The sequence below is a fragment of the Salvelinus fontinalis genome, chromosome 17 (assembly GCF_029448725.1).
Source record: "Salvelinus fontinalis isolate EN_2023a chromosome 17, ASM2944872v1, whole genome shotgun sequence".
Classification (NCBI taxonomy): domain Eukaryota; kingdom Metazoa; phylum Chordata; class Actinopteri; order Salmoniformes; family Salmonidae; genus Salvelinus; species Salvelinus fontinalis.
The window spans coordinates 31,198,011-31,205,510 of record NC_074681.1 but is presented as its reverse complement, the minus strand read 5'-3'; the positions used below and the strand labels follow the sequence as shown (position 1 = coordinate 31,205,510).

Here is a 7,500-nt window from a genome sequence, read left to right as displayed (position 1 = left end):
ACACACACACACACACACACACACACACACACACACACACACACACACTGGTTATGTGGGCTTGCTTGTCATGCAATTTTCCACCTTGTGAAGTGAGCTTAGGTAGGTGTGTCTGTATCCCAAATGGCACCCTGTGTCCCATATAGTGCACAACTTTTGACCAGGGTTCACAAAAGTAGTGGACTATATAGGGAATAGGGCACAATTTGGGATGCAGGCACACACACACACCTACCTAAGCTCACTTCACAAGGTGGAAAATTGAGCAGCGTGAAGAAGCACCCGGACTCCAGAGAAAAAAGGCTTCCTTAGCTTGCTTATTCTCTCTGTGTCCAAGCCTTTTCACTATCACTATAGAGCCTCTCTGCCCATATGAAATTCCTCGTCACAGTTGGTTTGTCAGCAGCAGAGAGAGGATGTGGAGGCCACTGGCCAGATGTTATTTATGCGTAATAATGTACTGTAGCCTATCTTGCGGGTGTCATTAAGGTTAGCTATGGGCCCTGGTCAAAAGTAGTGCACTATATAGGGAATAGGGTACCATATGAGACACATCCAGGCTTTTGCGTTGCACGTTTGTTTTGATCGTAATACCAAGAGACACAGGGGGTTGTGGGGGATGGGAAATGAGTGGTGTCTAAAAGGTGGACAGATTAGTTTGGTGGTCCGCTACTGAATTTGTGCTGTCAGCTTGGCAAAATAAGTTACACTGAAACCTAGTTTTCCCATTGAAGGATATTAGTCTTGGTGCACAGTCTCTCATTTCACTGGTTAGGCTCAAACAAATGGAAATGTGAAAAAAACGTATTGCCGTAGCATCATGGACACGAGAGGTCAGGGAACTTACCGCTTTTGGTACCACAGTCGGAGAGGAAGCTATTGGATAGTAAATAAATATACATTCATAAATTTCAATATATTTTTGCCTTTTTAACTCTGTTTAATCCACCACATATGCTCTTCTTACTTTAGCGTTTTAAGATGCTGCTTAGAGGGAGAAAGACCTTGGGCTAGCCAGCCTATCCTAATGGAAAGCGTTTGCATGCTGCTAAGGGGGAAATGAGATATTGGAGCTGTAAGCTGTAGCTGGCTGTGGCGTCCTTTCTGTTTGTCCGATTGCAGCCTGGTGCAGAGTGAAAGCGCCCGGTTTTGTCCCTGTGCTGAGCCTGTCACCTCCAGCTGTCACACAGGAGAACAATGGACCGACACAGGAGGAGTTGGGCCTGAATAGAAAGATAAACTGAAGAGTCCTACCAAGTCTTGTCGTCTGCATTAGACAGGATCTCCTTCCCTCCTGTTCTAAGGATGTGTCCCAAATGACACCCTTTTCCCTAGTGCACTACTTTTGACCAGAGGTGTGCACAACATTTTACCAGAGGTCAAAAGTAGTGCAATGTGTAGGGAAGAGGGTGCCATTTGTGACGTTCTTTAACTCTTTCTATCCCCTCTGATCCACGTGCCCCCCCCCCCCCCCCTCCTGGGTTCTCAGACCCAGCCACCCAGCCTTCCTTCCCCCATGTTTTCTGCAGCTGTTGCCCTCCATAGGATCAGCCCTTTCTGTGATAATAACTAATTAGCAGTATGTGTTGATTGGTTTTTTGGGGGGATGTTTGTCCTTGTGTGTACTGTAGCGAAATAAGTCTCTGCTCCCTCTCTCTACATACCTAGGTTTTTTGAGGATATGACATTGTGAGTCACTACTGCAGTGCATGGTCAAGGCTGGCAAATGCAATACCAAAATCAGATACATCGTTTTGTGTCAGCAGGACTGGCATAAGACATCAGGAATGAATAATGGTTGTCAAGTTTTACTTTTAATGATGGAAATATATATATTTTTTTACAGGTGAATGATAAGGTAGGCTAGAGTTAAGTAGCATAGTAGGCTTACTGTAAATCTGGGGATAACATGTACAGAATAAGCTATAGCCTACAGTTGAACAGCTAAAGGAGGATTCTCAACCCATAGGAAAAATATATACAGTATATGTGGTTCAACCCATTTATTTCCAATAATTGAATATCCAAAAAAGAAACAAAATAAATATAAAGATCCTAGTTAGGCTATTCCATAAGATAAGAAATCCCAAACAATTGTACAAATGAGAGGCAGGCAAGCGCAGGGTCCATTCGTATTCCCGACAAGCTTTTCAACAGCCAGCTCTGAGCTCTCCTCTAGCTTTCGCTACACAGTCGGCAACATGTGGAGGCATCACCATAGCAACCATTGGATGTGACATGTGGTACAGACAGGGACCCGAGGGCCGCTGAATATAAGGAGGGGCTCGATCCCATACTTTGTCCAAAGCGAATAAATCATCACCCACACACATCTCCGCCACTCCTTTCCGCGGGAGTAGCGTGCTCGTATGGTTGAGGTTTCTCTAAAGAATTTGTCGAGGAAAAAATACGCTTTTGGTGTATTTTATTTTTCTCCAAGCTTTCACCTCATTTGAGGAGAAGGCTTACCGTTCAGGGCAACCGCTGCCGTGCGCCTTTGTCACGGCTGAATTGAATGGAAGAGAGAGACTGTGAACTTTTGATAGATGAAAGAACGGAGTGAGAGGAGTCATTCACGCTGATGTTACCGCCGCTGCTAGTGTCTATGCATCGACTGCCGTGTCGTGCGTGCTCTCGGATGGAATAGGGAATAGCTGAAGCTCAAGGAATCTGTAACATCTCAACATGAATTTGGGTAAATACTCGTATCAGATTAGGCGACGCATTATTGCAACATCATTTGGCTTCACTTCCCTCTATCTCGAGATATATCATGTTCAGCAAGTGCATGTGGTCTATTGTTGATAACCATCCAAATGGTACTTGGATAAGATTATTTTGATTGTGTTTTGAGTTCATATGCTTATCTATTAACATATTTAGTTTTGTCATACATAAGCTATAGCCTACTGGTCTTTTTGGATAATTGCGCATTACGCATGACGTTGTTGTATATCATATGGTGACCATGCCTAATTCTCTGTTGGTATCAGTATATATCAATTAACCATAACCTGAAATATAAATTCAGTGGGCACGTATTTGTAATTTATTTCTCTCACATTTTCGACCTATTTTGACCACTCTTCTATAGCAATCCAATCTGAAGTTAATGCGCGGTGCACCATGTAGCCTACCTGGAGTTTACGCATTAAGAAGATTGACGGCTCACAGTTGCCAGGGGTCAACTCAGTGCATATTTCTGTAGCCTAGACACAGTCTTTTATATTTGAATCAAAACTGTTCAAAAATGTAATTTTGGGGTGGTTATTTTTGGTTATCTAGTCTATTTATTATGTGGTATGCTGATATATTGAAGTGAACAGACCTTATTGAAATATAGAACCGTTATAATGCCTGCAATAGTGGCACTTATATATGGAGAATTTATTTGTTTTAAGGGTGTGTACAAATCATTCATTTGGAGGACCATCATGCATCACAATATGAGTGTACATATCAAAGTTATAGGCTATCTATGTTTGCCAGTTTGCCAGACTGAGATCCAAAGAACTGAATAGAATGGAAACAACTTCCACTAGAGTAGGCCTATATATATATAAAATGTCTGTGTGTATATATATATATATGTGTGTATATATATATGTGTGTAAATATATATATGTTTGTAATATATGTGTATATATATATATATATATATATATATATATATATATATATATATATATATATTTACACACATATATATACACACATATATATATATACACACAGACATTATATATATATATATATATATAATGATTGATATTATGTGTGGTAAATTGTGTGGTAAATTGTGTTAACAATTTATACACTCTTGAACCGTTAAATTGTTCTCTTGAAAAGTGTGTGTGTGTGTGTGTGTGTGTGTGTGTGTGTGTGTGTGTGTGTGTGTGTGTGTGTGTGTGTGTGTGTGTGTGTGTGTGTGTGTGCGTGCGTGCGTGCGTGCGTGCGTGCGTGCGTGCGTGCGTGCGTGCGTGCGTGCGTGCGTGCGTGTGTGTGTGTGCATGCCTGTTTGCTGAAAGGTTTTGTAAATGGGGGTGAACTTTTCAAAGGCATTGTATTATCCGAGGTTAGGGAGAGATCATTGTTTCCTCACAAGTAGCTGGATGAAAACAATAGTTAGACGCCTCTCTCCCCCTGACCTTTATTCAATGATTTAGAATAAGCCAGAGCTGTAGAAATCCATCTGCCTTTTGTCTAAGGTAGCCTCACTAATCTTTCATACCCCCTCACCAAGCCAACCAACATCCCTCAATTCAAGCGCTCTTTCTATGCCTTCTAGTTCACATGCTAGAATTTAAAAACTATAAGGGCTGGATGGGATTTACTTGGAGGGGTCTCTAATTTTATAAGAGAGAAGAAGAGACCTGGGTTTCAATATGACTCCCTGTTCAAATAAAGGTGAAATAAAGGTGAAATAACGGTGAAAATAAATCCATGTTTTTAAGCCCATGGAATTCAAGAGTTTTAGTGACTTTATTTTGTATGTCCTGCTATAGAACAGAATTCAGACCTTGCTTAATTAACAGTTTTCTCTCATCATACTGTAAACCTGTATAACCTATGGATTGTATGAGAAATACACTTGTCTTTTATATGCTGACAATTTTACAGCAATAATACATACATTTGAACAAGTGCATCTGCATACATTCTGCATGGTTTTAAATTCAACAACCTTCAGATCATTAAGTATGCTTTCCCTCTCTTTCTTCAGATTATTGTAGCCTATATACTATTGTTTCTCTCAGGAGAATCAGTGTTATTTTGGGCAGACTCACCTACATCTGATATGTGTTGAAATGAAAAGCTTGACCCCAGAGTGTGCAGCATCCATCCTTGACGGCTATGCTAATGCTTTTCTCCAATGCATGCTGAGGAGGAGCTGTGTATGTCAGATCACGTTTGCCTATGTGAAATTGAAATTTGCAAGTACAATTGCTTCAGGACAGATGGACAATAGACCTCTCGGCATGAAAGGAACTCCCTTCCCCTTTGCTATCTGAGACCATATTTTCAGCTTAATCATAGTTTTTTTTTGCATGTATTAAATAGTGTTGAAACAAAATATTTTTGGCCTAAAATTGAGCTAGGCAAGTATAAGTTAAAAACCCAACAGTAACCTAAGTGATTCATATTATGTAAAACATTAGATATCAGACTACAAATTGTCTTCTTACCACATTGGTTTTCAAGGAAATGTGTGTCGATTTCAGAAAAACTATTTTATACTGATTTGTATTTATTTTTGTATCTATTTTTGTATCACGAAACATAATTAAGAAATGAATTTTGGGGGGCATTTCTTTCCATATATAATGGGATTTAATCTTCCACCGCCCTCTGTGCGTCAAAATGTTGCCATGTCATTTGATTGAAAGTGCTAAGCCTTTGGAGAGAGAGGCGGAAAGGAAGGCCCTGGAGCTGCAATATTGAAGAGAAGATTCTGCCTTTTTGTCTGTCTGGCTAGCCTGCCTGGTAATATCTATTTTATGCTTCCTTTATACTGTCCCAAAGAAAAGGTCAAACATTCTCTTGTTGTGGGATTTGTTTTGTAAATGCGTAAAAAAAATGTAGGTCTTCAGATAATAATCACACACACTATACACATATTTACTTCGAACATTCTCCCTCAGCAAGCTTTTTGCTTTTCAATTACTCTATATTTTTTTCTATGCCACAGCATCTGGTTCTGTGGTTCTGCACCACAATCAAAATCTTAGCTCCTCATTTTTCATACATGTGATTTAACGGCAAGCAGTTGAAGTCAGGCTACATTTGTTTGAATCAATAGAGAGGGCAGCATAAGCATATGTGCAGTGAGGGATGAGTGAACAGTTACAGTTTGGAAACTAAGTATGGCCATTACTATCCAAGCAAGATGCCATGGATCCTTCTCTATGAAATTTAATTTGATAAAATAATGAAATTCTTATCATATTTTTTGGGGGGGAAGGTCCGTGGAAAAATATATTTTGCAGAAGAGTACTGGAATCAAAGCAAGTGTGGCATGTAGTTCAAATGTATTACTAGTGAGTGTCTACAATAAACATTCTGCTCAGTTTATTTTGTAATATTTCTGTAAGATGCATCAGAGCGTTACATTATTTTTTTTCTCTCCCTGAGACTGAGAGAAGGTCAGTGGAAACGCAATGTTTAGAATCTTTTAGAATTTAATCTTTAGAAAATAATATCATATTTTTTAGACTGAGAAATGCTATTTTTCATCATAGCACTGAGAGCCTCAGTGAGACTGATAGAGAGGAGAGTTTCCCACTGTTTCATTTTAACACAATCACATTACCATGCAACCAGGCTTTACAGTAGAGCTTAATGCTCCCAGGCAAATTGGACCCCACAAAGCACTGGGCAAATGTTGTCTCCCTTTGTAGAGCTTTCTGCATCCGTTCTTTTAAGGTGCTGAATACAGCCAGCTATGAATGAAATCAGGGGGAATAGATCTATACCGTTCACTGTAGTGGTGGGGTACCCTGTCTCACAGCCTCACAACACAAGGCATTCCAGAACAATCCTTGTGCAGCATTCAGTGGCCACCCCTTCCCTTCCAACCTTCCACCTCCTAGGGGCTTACATGTCTGTGACAGGCAGGCAGGCCCAAGCAGGGCCCATCTCACCATCTGTGTCCCAAATCACACCCTATTCCCTATACAGTGCACTACTTTGACCAAAGCCCTGGTCAAAAGTAGAGCTCATAGGGAATAGGGTGTGATTTGGGATGCCGTCACAGCCTTTTTTAACACACATTTCCATTAACTGGGATGCAGACTGGTCCGGCCCTAATCCCTACGACCCCTGGCCTGCCACCAACTGACACACGTTCCACCAATATTTTCTTGCTAGGTCTTTATGATGCAGAGATAAAATGAGCCTGAACTTTAAATGAGGGCCTTGCATTTCTGCAATGTAAGACAAGGTAGAAAATAGAATGTGGCAGGCTGAATATATAGCATAAAATGACTATTAGAACAAGATCATGAATAGCCTAGTCAGGCATTCATAATGGTGTGAGAGAGGGGGGTGGGAAATGCATTTTTTTGTAACACTACAAAGAGGATGTAAAAAAAAAAAGAAGAAAAAAAAAATGGTTTGCTAATTATTCCTGTCTTGAAGCAAGCAGCAGAGTCAAGCCAAGCAGCCAAGCCTTTTTCACTATTTATTTTTGATCATTCTGTAAAAAAAAGGGAAATTGTTGATCTGGTAGTTGGGATTGCAATTTGCAGCTCTTGTCTCTTCACTCGTCCCCCCTGCTCCGTATTGCTCCGTTGCTAACATCATTTATGCTGTCTCTAATGAGAGAGAATTATCAGGCTATTGTTGATTCACCGTGGCCGGGGTCTGTGTCCCAAATGGCACCCTATTCCCTATGGGCCCTGGTCACAAAAGTAGTGCACCATCAAGGGAACAGGGTGCCATTTGGGACATACCCCGGGTAGAATGGAACACGACCATTATCCCAGATCACTGGCCTCTGAA

The 7,500-nt window shown here is 40.6% G+C and overlaps 1 protein-coding gene across 2 annotated transcripts in view; it reads left to right on the top strand.

Moving 5' to 3' along the window:
* The window catches only part of LOC129814156 (receptor-type tyrosine-protein phosphatase N2-like), a 151,678-nt gene that overhangs the window by 104,140 nt on the left and 40,038 nt on the right, over positions 1-7,500 (top strand). The gene's annotated exons all lie outside the window — the stretch shown is intronic.